Here is a 17,849-nt window from a genome sequence, read left to right on the forward strand (position 1 = left end):
GGCGGCGGAGATTTCCGAGATTTGGAACGGCAACGGGCGAATGGGCCAACTGCCCCCGCTTCCCCTGCTCTTAAAGGGGGAAGGGGGCGGACGTTCCGCATTTCGAGAGAAGGAATCCCCACGACCTCCCCCACGATGCCGCATTCAACGCATGCCGTCGGGGGGAGGGCGCGGTGGAGGCGGAGGAAGATTCGGCGTAACCTAGGCCGCGCGTGCCCGTGCACTGTTTTGGGCCTGGCCCAACAGCGCTCGGCACCGTGTCTGGCCCAGGCCCGAGGGCTCCTGTCGGTGTACTAAAGTAGGGGTACCCTTAGTACCCCGAACTTGTGCACGGGCAGTCGCAGCGTCCCGCGGCAAGGCCTGCCAGGTCACCGCCAAGATTCCCCGCGGTCCCTCTGAAGACCATTCAAGAACAAAGTACTCAAGACAAGACCCCGGCAAGAGGAGCTTGCCGGGAAGAAGGCAAGACCCCGGCAAGAGGAGCTTGCCGGGAAGGCCATCAGAAGCGTTCCAAGGCCCCGGCAAGAGGCGCTTGCCAGGAAGGCCGTCTGAGGCATTCCAAGGAACTTGCCGCGGCGCGCTACGCACCTCGACAAGGCCCGGTGAGCGACAAGCTCCCGTAAGCGACAAGTCGACGGCCGCGGCAAGGCGCTTGCCGCGGCAAGCCCCCACTCTACGCCCGCGCACCAGCACATCCACCCACGTGTCGCTCCGGGGCCCCTCCCGAGCGCTCGTGGCAGGAGGCTGTGCAGCTAGGGGCGTGCGGTGGCGCGCAGGCGCTGACAAGACAACCATCGTGGCAAGACGGTGGCGTCCCTAGCGGTCCCTTTCGGTTATGTCTAGGCGACACAGACGGGCATTTAATGCCCTTGTCCCCTGCCGTCAGGGTTAGGTATGATAACACTGTAGCAGCTAGCTGTGCCTACTACAGCACCTAGCTGTGCCTACCCACGGCACCCTTTCCATTTTTTCCCTTGGCCCCCGTTGCTCTATGTCGGTAACCCCTTGAGTATAAAAGGAGGCCCGTGTGCAACGTAGGGGGGGGTCGGCCATCTGGAGAGCTCTCGCGAGGTTCAGCAATTCCACACACTCACGCTCACTCCCGAGCAAGAAATCAATACCAATCCACAAAGCAGGAGTAGGGTTTTACGCATCCGTGCGGCCCGAACCTGGGTAAATCGTTCGCGTGCTTCGCCTCGGTTTACTCCTCGCACGACCAACCGCCCGCTTGCTTCGCCTCGATCTGCTCTTTGCGCAACCTCCGCCCCCCGCCGAACCAAAAAGGGACCCGGTCCACCGGTCCCATAGGTGCCCGTGGATCAGAAACCCCGGCACACACCCTACTATTTGTCAATGCCATCTATCAAACTGTCCAAGGCAAAGTCTTCTTGAGAAGTATTGCGCAGCGGGCATTACTTGGTTATATACTAAGCTAAGAGCTATTTCCTTCCCATCTGGCCCCACGGGTGTAACTCGAGCCATATGTTTAGGATCAAGTTTGGTAAACCGGGGTTTCAGCATTACCCAGGCCTTGCATGCTCCTTCCCAACAGGACGATTCCTTCCATAATTCAAAGTGCCGCCTCGCCCCCTTAAACCGGATGGCCAGCTCTGCCTCTCCGGTGGTACTTCCAGTGGCCATAATGCCTTAACCATGGTTTTCATGGCCTACAGGCTCTCTCGTGCATTTTGGTCAGATCCTTCAAAAGGTTCCCACTAAAGGAACCAGCCTCCTCTTCCAGCCATCCTGTCAAGAGACTAGCAAACAGTGGTAGCATGTTTATTCAAAATATCGTGATCATTCAGATACACGTAATTTTGAATTTGTGACTTACCGAATGTGCCACCTTTCAGCCTTTGGTTCTCCTCCAAGGCTTGTGCCAACTAAGATTTTAAACTCTTAATTTCTTCGACTTTCCATTGGTTTCCTGCCTTGAGCTCGTTCTTCTCCTCATGACTCCGTGTCAGTACTCGATTTCCAGCCTTCAGTTCCTTCCGCAATTAGCACATGGATTCGGTGGCTACAGGGGGAGCATGGTGTTAATACGCATAACACGCCATACATCTTTTTAAGCATTCTCAAGATTTTCTGCTTACCAGGAATTTCGCTGGTAGCTTTCTTGGCTGCTTCTAGTTCGGCTTAAGTGTTTGCCAACTTTGTCCGGCTCAGCTCAAGGTCTTCGAATAACTTGTTATTATGTTCCCTCGGGGCTTGCAAAATCAAGATAATACAAATCCTTAACTCGGCCGCCCCGCACAAATTAAGGCTTGGGGCCTACTACATTAGGGATGATGATCTGCTCTTAAGCTATTTGAATCTCGTACCTACACTTTGGTGGAAAAAAGACTGGTGATCCCTTCAAGCCCTATTCAGGCCACTCCAAGGTACGCGTCTGATACGTCTCCAACGTATTTATAATTTTTATTGTTTCATGCTATTATATTGTCGGTGTACAAAAAGAGGGGTATGTTTTTTTGTACCCCTATAACTGTGCACGGGCAGTCTGAGCCACGGGCACCACCACACTGAGCAAGGTAAGGGAGGTGAGCCAAGGTAAGGCCGAAGCTCAGGAGAAGAAGAACGACGCCAAGATCAAGACCACAAAGAGCAAAGGGGATGAAGCGAACCTCCCCCCCGGCAAGATCCTTGCCGGGAGGCGGTTTTAGCAAACCCGGCAAGACCCTTGCCGTGGCAGCTCGCCCCATACCTACGGAGTGAGTCACGCTTGAGTCCACTGCCCCCATGGGGCAAGGATTCGGGAGACATCCCCGTGGTGGCTTGCAGATCTTTGTGAAGACATTCAAGATCAGATACACCCTTTAGAAGATGATGATCCCTGGCGGGATCCCAGCCAAGGAGGACCACAAGGCCCCCGGCAAGAGCCTTGCCGGGGATGATAGTAGGCGCCACGGCAAGACCCTTGTCGGGGCCCCGGCAAGGCCCTTACCAAGAACACCCATAGGGACACCATCAGGCCCACGCCAGTCAAACCTCCACCACCGTTCGCATGCAGCTGCCGACCCAACCAGCTGGGCAGGCACCTGCGTGGCGGCATGCAGATCTTCATGGAGACCCAGCACTGCGCCACCTCAGCTACGTGCCTGCCTACATGGCACCGCGGGCGCCGCTAGCCAGGGCGCGTGTCGACGCGAGAGGGAGCGGCGACGAACGAGACAGGGCTCTCCCCCGTCCCCGATAAAGCGAGGACACCTAGGCAAGACGCATTAAATGCGCATTGTCTTGTAATGCGAGGGATAACCTCGCATCACTGTTCCCTTTCCACCTCCTGGTGCTACTGTGGCAACCCCTTTCCTATAAAAGGAGGCCCGAGGTGACCAGGAGGAGGATTCGGCTTTTTGGAGCTCCTCACGCCCCATAGCTAGCTCAAGAACATACATATACAATCCACCAAAGCAGGAGTAGGGTTTTACGCATCCCTGCGGCCCGAACCTGGATAAACGAACCGTGTGCTATCTGTTTGATCTGCTCTTCTCATGACCCCACGCCCTGCAACCGTAGTAGGGATTCTTGTGATCCCATAGGTGTCGTTCCCACCAACATCTTTGGCACGCCAGGTAGGGGGCGCAGTTGTGAGAATCGGCTCTAGCAGTTAGCCCGGCACTCCTTCATCTTCGTGACCCTTGAAGAAGAAAGGAGGCCAGAAGATCGACGCTCGAGCGATCGCAAACAGAAGCTAAGTTGCACTGAACCCTTATTTGTGCTCCCCTTCTTATTTGAGTTTATTCCCCCCGGAGATATTTGCTTTGTATGAGAAACCTGCACGCCGGGGGGCTCTACCACGATCGGCAACGCCCTTGCCCTGTTTCTAGTCCGCTCAACAGCTCAAGCGGCTGCGTCGAGAATGGCAGAGTAGCCTTCCGCAATCTGCAACGCCCCCGATTCTGACTCGATTCAAGCTCGACAGTTCGAGCAGCCGGGTTCAGAACGGAAAGGTGGCTCGTCCGGCAGCACGCGTACCCGGCTAGCCATGGGGATCCGTCCCCAAAACGCCGCTAGGGGCTTCCGCGTCGGCAAGCCTTCCCGATCGGCATAGGGCGCGCATACGAAGATGAATTGAACGGGGAAATAACATGCATGAAAATTAAGAGTACTTCAAAGTTATATTACATCACATCATAGCTGCATTTCTAACTAAAGATAAAATTTGTCTTGGTCGGGAACCCGCAGCGGCGAAGAAGAACGGGATGCCTAATCCCGGCGCTGGCCTTCCACCCTCTTGATTTCGTCGATGCAGTCGGTGATGGGCTTGATGCGCTCCTTGAGCACCGTGAGGTCAGCACCATCCGGCAAGCTCTTCATCGCGGCTGCGAAGTCAAGATCGGGATTCCATTATGCCATCTTGGTGAGGACCTTGGTCACGACCCTCGGGCAGAGTCGCCGGGCCTCCTCGGCCAGCGTGGCCGCCCTTTTGGAGTGAAGATACGCCAAGGCTCCGAGGACGCCCTCGAAGAACAGGGTCAACTTGGTGTTGACGGTCCTGCTGCGCTCAGGGGCGTACCTCACGTGTGGCATCCCCATGGTGGCTAGTTGCGAGGTGACCCTACCGACGACCTCCTCCAGGCGGCTGATCCATCTGTTCTCGCCCGCCACATAATCCTGGTGGGAGGCGGCCTCGTTCGCCCGCAGCTGCTTCTCCTCCTCCAGGCTCCTGGTCAAGGTCTCCTCCCGAGCCCTACTCTCCGACAGCATCTTCTCGAGATCCTCCAGCTTCAGCTTGAGGTCTCTGACGGAGTTTTGCGCTTCGGAGAGATCCCCAGCCCTGCTGATGACCGCTCCTTGCGCCTCCACCAAGGCGCTGTTGAGCATGCTCTTCTCGTTGGACAGCTTGAGGGCCTGCTCCTTCAGCTCGTCCTGCGCCAACTCCAACTCCCTTACCTTGCCGGCATGGGCCAGAGCCTAGGCATCGAGTGCCTCCTTGTGCCTCTGCTCCAGCTCACGAGTCCGCCGTGCGACAAGGGCCTCAAGCTCCTCATCCTTGCCACGGAGCGCTGCGGCAAGGTTCGCCTCACGCGCGTCGAGGTCCTCTTCCTGGGAATTCAAGGTGGCTTGATGCTGGTTCCGAGCGGCCTCGACCGCGGCAGCCAAGTTTGCCGCCTTTTCCTGGGCCTTCTCGATGTCGGCCATCTTCATGGTGAGCTCCACATCGTGCTCGGCCAATTTCTCCTGAAAGGCCCTCTGCTCCTTGCAAGCCTGGTGGAACCAGGTCTGCGTCTCGGCAACGCGCGCCTTGAAGTCCACCTCCGCGTTGTCCATCGTTGCCATCCTGGACTTGACCTTGTCCAGGCGAGCACCGTAGAGCACTTGGAGCTTCCGGAAATTGGCCCCCATGGCACGGAAAAGCTGCTCTTCTGGAGAACCGTCACCACCAATGCCCGGCTCATCAACCACCTCGAGCCCGGTGGCGGCAAGCACCTTGCCGTTGAAAACTTCCCCTTCGGCGGGCGCCCGGCTTGACGCCCCTGGGAGGTGGACGAAGAGATCGTCGCCCACCTTCAGATACGTACCAGGGCCCGAGGTTGAGAAGGAGGGAGGCTGGTCACCCACCACCTCTTCCTCGGCGGAGGCCTTGCTGGCACCACCGGCAGGTCCACCGCTGGTGCCCTCGGCAGAAGCCTCGCCGGTCGCCTTGGTGGCCCCCGCCGCGGTGTCCTCGGCAGCATCCTTGGCGGCCTCCTCAGCAATGTTCCCGGCAACGGTATCCACGTCCTCCATACCTATTGAAGGAGGGCCTGGGGAAGCAACAGGAGCAATGAAGCCAAGAAAGGAATAAGGGAAAAACAGAGACGAAGGACAAGCGGCTCACCAGTGCCAGGCTGAGAAGCAGAAGTCCCCTCTCCGCCAGCATTTAGCGCCGTGGCAGAGCCACCAGCGCCCAAGTTCCCCTCTTGCTCCATGGGTGTGGGCTCCGTGCCTGATGCCCTTGCCAGGGACGCCCCCCGTGGAGGCGTAGTCGATGGGGGTGGTGTGTTAGGAGTAGCCCTCTGTGGCTCCTCCTGCTGCCGCTCCCCTCCTGCAAACCCGGCAAGGTCAGCATCATAGCATCGAGCACTTACCACATGTCGAGTAAGAAGAGGGTGACGAACTTACGCTGGGGGCTGCGCTAGGGGCTGCTGTCCGGGCTGCTCAGCACCACCAGTGGTGTCTTTGAAGCCCGAGCCGGGGGCTGGCTGCTCGCCGAGGTCCTCGCCCTCTTCGCCCTCTGGGCCAACGTCTTTGTCTCCCTACGGAAGCAAAAATGGATCAAGACAAGCGACCCAATTCAAGGAAATGGAAATGACAGTAAGGAACGGAGAACTTACTCGTCATCCGTCTACTCCTCTTCCACCAGTTTCCTTTTCCTCTCCGGGCTGAGAGGCCCGAGATCAAAAGGGAGCTCCGCATCATCGTCCGAGTCGACGCCTGCCGGAGGAGGCGGCGGGGTTTGTGCGCGCCCAGATGAGGAAGGAGCTGTTGTCTTCTTCTTCTCAACGGCCTTCGTCAGCCTCTTGGCTGTCGTGGCCCTCGTGTGGCGCCCAGACCCCTCCAGGGTCAATTGAGGCCGCGCAGCCCTGCCGGGCCGGACCGGCTCACCTGAGCCAGCCCGCCGTGGGACTCGCCCTCTTCCCGTGGTTGGCGTCGAGCCCGCCGCCGCGTCCTCCTCCTCCCCCGACGACTCGTCGGCCGCGTCTTCGACGGGCGGAGATCCAGTGTTGGCGCTGCTGACCTCCCCGGAGGCCGCCGCCCACCGGGAGAGCTCCTGTTCCTCCACCGCCGTTGCGGCCACGTCCTCCACGCCCCCGGCGCTACCGGCCTCCATGGTAAGCTGTGCCTCCCTCGCCCTAGTGGCGATGTAGTCTAGCTCTGCCTGGGTGGTGTCCATGATAAGCCACCGCTCGACGTCGGCATTGACGTACACCTCGATCAGGGTGTCGAAGAATTGCTGCACATCCTTGACCTTCGGCTCCTTCCATCTAAGGATAGGGCCATGCGCATTACAGTCCGTCATCATGGCGATGATCTCGGACCGACACGAATTGTTGCACAACGGGACCACCCCCGCTGGCAGCTTGAGAAATGGCCCTTGAGGGCCTTGCCGACCTTTGCGGCAGCCCTCGCGGCCTTTCCGGTCCGCTCGACCTCGCCATCGCGACACACATCAAGCTGGAAAGGCCGCTGGCAGAAGTGGGCATGCGCCAGCACCATGAAGTTGTGATCGAGGCCGGGGCGGAGTCGCATAATATCAGCCGGGTTCGTGAAGAGCCAAGCTGGCCTCCCCTTGTTGTGCAACGGGGCGATCCGGCGGCGAATGAAGTCCGCCCCGATCATCTCAAGGGTGAGTCCGGCCTTGGTGAGCCAGAGAATCCTGGTGGTGGCGACGGTGAGCCTCCCATCGGTGGCATCGACATCGCTCCAATCACTGCCGCGGACCGGCGGCACTCGGCGGACCTTGCAGAATTCCAGGGGGTTTTCATCTTCAATCCAGCACCATCGGCCACGCCATTCCTCCCACCTCTCCTTCACGGCACCGTCCGGGTATGCCCCCTTGGATCTTGGGATCCAGGTGATGCAACCGGAGACGGCTCCTCCCGGCTGGATTCGAGGGAAGAAGTAATGGCGGAAGAGCGCCGTGTTGGGCTGCACCCCGTGTTGGGCGGCGGGCGACAGCGAAAGCTTAGGAAGGAAGGAAGAAAGGGAGCGGTGGCTCTGAGATCGGAAAGGGCACGAGGGAAGAGGAGAAAGTGAGCAGCGCGCCCGCGGTAATTCCTTCTTATGGGGGAAAAATGCGGGCCGCCTCCTTTCACATTAACTGTGATGTGACGCATGCCCGCGGGAAGCAATCCCATGCATGCTGCCCACGTCACACACACCTCCCCACACCGCGCCACGCGCGGGAAGCATGGGAAGCGCAGCGCGTGAAGAGACTTACCGCGGTAAAAACCGCCCCGCCTGCCCGCGCACCATTTTTGGGCCTAGCCCAACGACGCGATTGCGCTTATGTGTGGCCCAGGCCCGGGGGCTCCTGCCGGTGTACAAAAAGAGGGGTACGTTTTTTTGTACCCCTATAACTGTGCACGGGCAGTCTGAGCAACGGGCACCACCACATTGAGCAAGGCAAGGGAGGTGAGCCAAGGAAAGGCCGAAGCTCAGGAGAAGCAGAACGACACCAAGATCAAGAACACAAAGAGCAAAGGGGACGAAGCGAACCTCCCCCCGGGTAAGATCCTTGTCGGGAGGCGGTTTTAGCAAACCCGGCAAGACCCTTGCCGTGGCAGCTTGCCCCATACCTACGGAGTGAGTCACCCTTGAGTCCACTGCCCCCATGGGGCAAGGATTCGGGAGACATCCCCGTGGTGGCTTGCAGATATTTGTGAAGACATTCAAGATCAGATACACCCTTTAGAAGATGATGATCCCTGGCGGGATCCCAGCCAACGAGGACCACAAGGCCCCCGGCAAGAGCTTTGCCGGGGATGAAAGCAGGCGCCACGGCAAGACCCTTGCCGGGGCCCCGGCAAGGCCCTTACCAAGAACACCCGTAGGGCCACCATCAGGCCCACGCCAGTCAAACCTCCACCGCCATTCGCATGCAGCTGCTAACCCAACCAGCTGGGCAGGCACCTGCGTGGCGGCATGCAGATCTTCGTGGAGACCCAGCACTGTGCCACCTCAGCTGCCTGCCTGCCTACATGGCACCGCGGGCGCCGCTGGCCAGGGCGCGTGTGGACGCGAGAGGGAGCAGCGACGGACGAGACAGGGCTCTCCCCCGTCCCCGATAAAGCGAGGACACCTGGGCAAGATGCATTAAATGCGCCTTGTCATGTAATGTGAGGGATAACCTCGCATCACTATTCCCTTTCCACCTCCTGGTGCTACTATGGCAACCCCTTTCCTATAAAGGAGGCCCAAGGCGACCAGGAGGAGGATTCGGCTTTTTGGAGCTCCTCACGCCCCATAGCTAGCTCAAGAACATACATATACAATCCACCAAAGCAGGAGTAGGGTTTTACGCATCCCCGCGGCCCGAACCTGGATAAACGAACCGTGTGCTATCTGTTTGATCCGCTCTTCTCATGACCCCGCGCACTACAACCGTAGTAGGGATTCTTGTGATCCCATAGGTGTCGTTCCCACCGACATATATTATCTGTTTTGCATGTTTTATATGCATTAATATGCTTTTTTATATTATTTTTGGGACTAACCTAGTAACCTAGAGCCAAGTGCCTATTTCTGGTTTTTCCTTGTTTTTGAGCTTTGCAGAAAAGAAATACTAAACAGAGTCCAAACGGAATAAAATTTCACGATGATTTTTCTTGGACCAAAAGACACACACGGGACTTGGATTTCAAGTCAGAAGAGTCATGAGGTAGCGGCAAGGGTGGAGGGTGCGCCCTAGGGGGGCAACCTTGTGGGCGCCTCGGTGACCCCCTGACCTAGCTTTTCCCCCATATATTCACATATATTCCAGAACCACCAGATGCATCCACGAAAACACTTTTCCACCGCCGCAACCTTCTGTTCTCGTGAGATCCCATCTTGGGGCCTTTTTCGGCATCCTGCCGGAGGGGGATTCGGTCACGGAGGGCATCTACATCAACCCTATTGCCCTTCCGATGAAGCGTGAGTAGTTTACCATAGATCTACGGGTCCATAGCTAGTAGCTAGATGGCTTCTTCTCTCTCTTTGATTCTCAATACCATCTTCTCCTTGATGTTCTTGGAGATCTGTCCGATGTAATCTTCTTTTGCGGTGTGTTTGTCGAGATCCGATGAATTGTGGATTTATGATCAACTTATCTATGAATATTATTTGAATCTTCTATGAATTCTTATATGCATGATTTTATATCTTTGTATTTCTCTTTGAATTATCGGTTTGGTCAATCTTGGGTGATTTCACCCAGTGACAAAGTAGGGGTAGCGAGACACGTATTGAATTGTTGCCATCGAGGATAAAAAGATTGGGTTTTCATCATATTGCTTTAGTTTATTCCTCTACATCATGTCATCTTACTTAAGGCGTTACTCCATTCTTTATGAACTTAATACTCTAGATGCATGCTGGATAGCGGTCGATGTGTGGAGTAATAGTAGTAGATGCAGGCAGGAGTCGGTCTACTTGACACAAACGTGATGCCTACAGTAGATAATCATTACCTTGGATATCGTCATAACTTTGCGCTTTTCTATCAATTGCTCGACAATATTTTGTTCACCCACCGTATTATTTGCCTTCATGAGAGAAGCCTCTAGTGAAACCTATGGTCCCCGGGTCTATTTTCCATCATATTAGTTTCCTATCTACTATTTTGCAATCATTTATTTTCAGATTTCTAAACCAAAAAAAACCAAAAAATATTGTATCTTTTGTTTAGTTTTATCTATCTCTATAAGATCTCACCTTTGCAAGTAACTGTGAAGGGATTGACAACCCCTTTATCGCATTGGGTGCAAGTGTTTGATTGTTTGTGCAGGTGCATCTATTGGGGACTTGCGCATTTCTGCTACTAGATTCATACCTTGGTTCTTAACTGAGGGAAATACTTATCTCTACTGTGCGGCATGACCCTTTCCTCTTCAAGGGAAAAACCAATGCAAGCTCAAGAAGTAGCAGGAAGAATTTCTGGCGCTGTTGCCGGGGAGATTCGCACCAAGTCAAGATTAGTCTCCCGTCAACTTGCCAATTTATGGTGCCGTTGCCGGGGAGATCTACGTCAAGCCTACCAAGGACCCATCATAAACTCTCATCTCTTGCATTACATTATTCGCCATTCGCCTTTCATTTTCCATCCCCCACTTCTAAAATGATGTTTGAAAAGATTTTCCTTTTTATTCGCCCTTCTTTCGTTCGTCTCTTCGTTTGCCTTTATGTCTTACTTGGCTTGTTTGCTTGTTTTGTGGGAATAATTGTGTATTTATTGAAAATCAGAAACCAAAAAGTTTATGGATCCTGATCCACTTGCTAATCTTTTTAAGAGACCCAATTATGATGAACCAATTGCTAGTGAGTTGTGTGCACTAGATTATCTTTATGAAGTTTTGCTTGAAATTCATGAATCTAAAAATTGTGACGAAGAAATTTATGAAGATATTCACGATAGCTCCTTGAATAAAAAGAATGATTGCAATGATGTTTTTATAAATTCTGTTAATGTCAATTGTGCTAATATTATGCAAAACCCTAATCTTCAGGATGCTATCTTTTCTATGTCCATTACTTACTGTAATGATCATGATTGGGGTGATTCTTCTTATGATCCTAAAAGTTTATTTAAGCCTAATGATAAACATGTTTGCGATAATATTGAAAGTGGGTTTGGAAGAGTGTCAACTTTAGGAAATAATTATTCCACTACTTTGGAGTATGATCAATCTTATGATTTTTTTTGGTAAAAGTCGGTTTGGAGAAGTTATGACTTTATTTGATGATAATCCCACTATTTTGGAAGAGTGTAAACTTTGCATGCATGTGGATCATGTAGAGAAAATTTTATGTGATAGCTATATTGTTGAATTTGATTATGATCCTACTTGTAATTATTATGAGAGACGAAAATATGATTGTGGAAATCTTCATGTTACTAAATTACCACTCGTTATGTTGAGGTTGCTATTGTCTCTTTCTTCTTCTTTGCATATGCTAGGATTTCCTTGCCTTTGATAATTTTTTTTGCTTATAAGATGCCTATTCATAGTAAATATGTTAGACTTCGATGTGTTTTTCACATGCTACATGATGCTCTCTTCGTGTTTCAATTGCTATCTTTCATGTGAGCATCATCGAAATTATCGATGCCAAGCTAAAAGGCTTTAAAGAAAAGCGCTTGTTGGGGGACAACCCAATATTTTTCCTTTCTATTTTCCAATAAATAATTCATCTAACTAGCCTCTGGTTAGATGTGTTTTTGTGTTTTAATTACTGTTTTTACCAAGTAAGACCTTTGGGATAGCTTACGGTGATAGTTCATTTGATCTTGTTGGAAAAAAAAACTTTTGCGCCTAGAAAAATAATTTTCTTTTATTTACGGGAGCGTGCCTTTGATCTGATTCTTTCTGTAAAAGATTGGTATACAAATTGCATGGGTTGTCCTAATTTTTCGTAATTTTTGGAGTTACAAAAGTACTCAAAGTCTATAGATTACTACAGACTGTTCTGTTTTTTACAGATTCTATTTTCTATGTGTTGTTTGCTATTTTAAGGATTCTATGGGTAGTATCGGGGGTATGAACCATGGAAAAGTTGAAATACAGTAGATATTACATAAATATAAACAAATAATGAGTTCACAACAGTACCAAAAGTGGTGATTTTTTTCTTATACTAACAGATCTCATGAGATTTTCTGTTGAGTTTTGTGTTGTGAAGTTTTCAAGTTTTGGGTAAAGATTTGATGGACTATGGAATAAGGAGTGGCAAGAGCCAAATCTTGGGGATTCCCAAGGCACACCAAGGTAATATTCAAGGACAACCAAGAGCCTAAGCTTGGGGATGCGCCGGATGGCATCCCCTCTTTGGTCATCGTCTATCAGTAAATTTACTTGAGGCTATATTTTTATTCACCACATGATATGTGTTTTTATTGGAGCGTATTGTATGATATGAGTCTTTGATTTTTAGTTTGCCACAATCATCATTGCTGTACACACCTTTTGAGAGGGACACGCATGAATCGTGATTTATTAGAATACTCTATGAGCTTCAGTTATATCTTTTGAGCTAGGAAATTTTGCTCTAGTGCTTCACTTATATCTTTTTCGAGCACGACGGTGGCTTTATTTTGTAGAAATTATTGTACTCTCATGCTTCGCTTATATTATTTTGAGAGTCTCTCTAAACAGCGTGGTAATTTGCTTTGGTTATGAATTTAGTCCTAATATGATAGGCATCCAAGAGGGATATAATAAAAACTTTCATATAAAGTGCATTGAATACTACGAGAAGTTTGATTCCTTATGATTGTTTTGAGATATAAAGATGGTGATATTAGAGTCATGCTAGTGAGTAATTGTGGATTGTAGAAATACTTCTGTTAAAGTTTGTGATTCCTGTAGCATGCACGTATGGTGAACCGTTATGTGATGAAGTCGGAGCATGATTTATTTATTGATTGTCTTCCTTATGAGTGGCGGTCGGGGATGAGCGATGGTCTTTTCCCCTAGGAGCATGCACGTAGTACTTTGTTTCAATGACTAATAGATTTTTGCAATAAGTATGTGAATTCTTTATGAATATTGTTGAGTCCATGGATTATACACATCTCACCCTTCCACCGTTGCTAGCCTCTCTAGTACCACGCAACTTTCGCTGGTACCATACACCCACCTTTTACCTTCCTCAAAATAGCCACCATACCTGCCTATTATGACACGTTCCATCATTGTCATATTGCTTTGCATGATGATGTAGTTGACATAGTATTTGTGTCAAAGCCTCTATTCATAATTTTCATACATGTCACTCTTGAGTCATTGCACATCCCGGTATACCGCAGTTGGCATTCATATAGAGTCATATTTTGTTCTAAGTATCGAGTTGTAATTCTTGAGTTGTAAGTAAATAAAAGTGTGATGATCGTCATTATTAGAGCATTGTCCCATGTGAGGAAAGGATGATGGAAGCTATGACTTCCTCACAAGTTGGGATGAGTCTCCGGACATTACAAAAAATAAAAGAGGCCAAGAATCCCACCAATAAATAAAAATGAGAGAAACGAGAGAAGGGGCAATGCTACTATCCTTTTTCCACACTTGTTCTTCAAAGTAGCACCATGATCTTCATGATAGAGAGTCTCCTATGTTGTCACTTCCATATACTAGTGGGAATTTTTCATTATAGAACTTGGCTTGTATATTCCTATGATGGGCTTCCTCAAATTGCCCTAGGTCTTCGTGAGCAAGCAAGTTGGTTGCACACCCACTTAGTTTTCTTTTGAACTTTCATAAACTTATAGCTCTAGTGCATCCGTTGCATGGCAATCCCTACTCACTCACATTGATATCTATTGATGGGCATCTCCATAGCTCTAGTGCTATGTCCATGGCTCACGCTCATGTATTGCGTGAAAGTTGAAAAGGTTTGAGAACATCAAATGTATGAAACCATTGCTTGACTTGTCATAGGGGTTGTGCATGATTTAAGTACTATGTGTGATGAAGATGTAGCCAGACTATATGATTTCGTAGGGATAGCTTTCTTTGGCCATGTTATTTTGAGAAGACATGAATACTTTATTAGTATGCTTGAAATATTACTTTTTTTATGTCAATATTAATCTTTTGTTTTGAATCTTATGGATCTGAACATTCATGCCACAATAAAGAAAATTACATGGATAAATATGTTAGGTAGCATTCCACATCAAAAATTCTGTTTTTATCATTTGCCTAGTCGAGGATGAGCAGGAATTAATCTTGGGGATACTTGATACGTCTCCAACGTATCCATAATTTTTCATTGTTCCATGCTATTATATCATCTGTTTTGGATGTTTTATATGCATTAGCATGCTATTTTATATTATTTTGGGACTAACCTATTAACCTAGAGCCAGTGCCAGGTTCTATTTTTTCCTTGTTTTTGAGCTTTGCAGAAAGGAATACTAAACGGAGTCGAAACGGAATAAAACTTCACGATCACTTTTCTTGGACCAGAAGACATCCAAAGGACTTGGAGTTCAAGTCATAAGATCCACGAGGTGGCAGCAAGGGTGGAGGGTGCGCCCCTACCTTGTGGGCCCCTTAGTGACCCCCTGACCTAGATCTTCCTCCTATATATTCACATATATTCTAGAACCACCAGAAGCATCCAAAAAACACGTTTCCACTGCCACAACATTCAATTCCTGTGAGATCCCATCTTGGGGCCTTTTCCGGCATCCTGACGTAGGGGGAATCGGTCACCACTGGCAAAGCGCGGTGCTATACAAAAATTTTTTAACCCCTTTCTGCGATGGCGTTCGGAACCGTCACCTAGTGAGTGACTGCGATAGGAGGGTCCTTCCCACACGACCCAGAAACCATCGGGGATATGCCCTCCTGGCACACACGCTCGGCCAAATGAGGTCGTGTGCGGTCGACGACCGACCAAATACGGTTATAAGTATAGTAGTGCTAAAAAATATAATTTTCAAGAGAATATCGTGCGTGATTCTTCATTGATCAAACACGGTTTGTTCCTAGAAACTATGTGCACTGCCTGAGGACATCGCCCATGGTGTTTTCTCAATAACTGTTTGCAATAGGAAAACCCAATTAGTAGGCTAGTTGGCCAATTAGCAGGCTACTTTCCCTATTATTAATAATCCATTTATTAATCTAATTGACATTCATATTAAGAACATAATATATTTCATTTCCATATTAAGGAAGCAAGATTTCATAATTGAAATACATCCGAGTACAACATGATATAGCTTCAGCACTCAGCTACCCCATTACACAACCGCAGTAGCACCAAGTTTCACATGCAACATCTAGAACCTTTCGAAATTAGCATCATAGACGATACATAGATAGATGCATCTCATCTAGAAAACTGCTGAAGCGGAAGGCGAACATTGAGCCTTCATTCATGTTGAAGGTCTTTGCATCTTTAGGCCAGTGCCCGTGGATGATTGACCGTCCATCCTTCATCCTCTTCAGGAAGACTTCAATATTGAACCATGGGTGAAAACTTTCCTCGCCTCCTGACTATAGAGGTGGTTTGAGAGGTAATCATCAGTGAACTACTTTGGAAAGGCCTGAAAACAAGGATGTGCATAAATAGCTTCTCTATAGTGGAATTGGGGCAAAGGAATAAAAAAAGGCAAGGTATAATAGTTAGTACCATCTTGTAAACCTCAGTGCTTCCCATTGTTTCCCTGCAACACATATAAGGTAGTTAGTCATCAAGTTAAGTAAGGGTTCGCATGCTATCAGTAAAATATGTTGATGAAAAATAAGCACATTGCAGATTTATCAGATTAATTCAAGCCAATGGGAAACCCATTTATCCAAACCAAGCATGATTAAGAACTAGGAAACATAGCACTTGTATATGTTTCTCATGTATTAAGTGCAGCCAAATTATATTTATTCCTCACATGGTATACAATAATAGAATTCAGCCACAACAGTTGAACATCGCATTGCAGAATTGAATCAAGCAGTTAACTAAACACCACAACAAATGAACCAAACGTTAACTGAGCACCACATTCCACAATATAACATACTCCTAATAGAAGATAAGACAGTTAACCAAACCAAGCATGCTTAACAACATGGAAATATAACAATTGTATTTTTTCCCATGTATTTAGTACAACCAAATTCAATTTATTTCTCACATGGTATATAATAACAGAATGCAGCCACAACAGTTGAATATCGCATTGCATAATTGAACCAAGAAGTTAACTAAACACCACAACAAATGAACCAAACGTTAACCGAGCACCATATTCCACAATATAACATACTCCTAATAGAAGATCAGATAGTTAACCAAACCAAGCATGCTTAACAACCTGGAAATATAGCAATTGTATTTGTTTCTCATGTATTTAGTACAGCCAAATTTGATTTATTTCTCACATGGTAGACAATAAAATAATGCAGCCATAACAATTGAACATCGCATTGCAGAACTAAAACAAACAATTAACTAAACATCACAACAAGTGAACCAAACGTTAACTGAGCACCACATTGCACAATATAACATACTCCTAATAGAAGATCAGACAGTTAACAAAACCTAGCATGCTTGACAACTTTGAAAATTGCACCCTGAAGAATTGAACATCACATTGGCAGAATTGAACCAAACAGATAACTGAACACCGCATTGCACGACATATAGAACATATACACTGGAGCAGAAGATTGAATGGTAAAAGTAGATAGCACAATTCACTAGAATTTGTTAAGGAAAGGCAGTAGCTAGCAAACTAAACATGGGTCCCTATAGTGAGCTAATAAGACAAGCTACTCCCCATTGTCAGAGATATCGATGATGATTGGCTCCCTAGACACGCAAGACGGCGAGGCCTCCGCATCGTGGGTGCTCTAGTCGTAGTGGTGAGTTGCCTAAGCCGCTCCGAGCATCAACCTGCTGGCTCTTGAGATGAGGTAAGCACGTGCACGCTGAGAAAACACCTCATAGTCTTTGTCGAAGGCACCGATGGTGGCCTCGAGAAAACGCCACATGATGTCGTTTAAAGTAGCCAAACACATCGCGGTGCCGGCATGTGAGGCGTCGACGGTGGCCTCGGCGGCGAGGTGCTCTTCCAAGATCTGGGGTCAGCATGAATGTCAGCCATCGCGACCTCATCCACGCGAGCGGCCATGATTTGCTTCTCCGCTGCCAAATGCTCCTTGAGATCCTGGCTATACTACGTGCACCATGGCTTAGGGCGACACTTATTTGGTGGAGGGGTCGGTGATTTGGGTGGAAGGTGTCGCACTCATGCCGGAGGTCGGGGCATGTGGGATGTGTAAGGAGGAGGAGGATGGGGGTCGGTTGTGGATTACCTGGCTGGATAGACGAGGCCGAGCAGCGTGAAGGAGGGTCGTCGACAAGGAGGCGGCGCTGCAATCAAGGAGTGAAGGTTTCAACTTGGAAATGAGGGAGGAAATAGGGGAAATGTGGCTTTTGGTAAGGGGAAGGGGGCGGGGAGGTAGATATTTCTGCAGAAGCCGAAAATTTGGAATCGCTTCACTGAAAAAATTGGCACGCAAAATGTCATCAGACACGGTCCCTTATTTAGAGCGGGCTATGGACTGTAGCCATCGCACCTTCTTGCGTAAGCCGTATGCGTAGTATACTCCGACAGTGCTCCAAGATATTTTGTGCTGCATCTCACATGG

The sequence above is a fragment of the Triticum urartu genome, chromosome 3 (genome assembly GCF_003073215.2).
Source record: "Triticum urartu cultivar G1812 chromosome 3, Tu2.1, whole genome shotgun sequence".
NCBI lineage: Eukaryota > Viridiplantae > Streptophyta > Magnoliopsida > Poales > Poaceae > Triticum > Triticum urartu.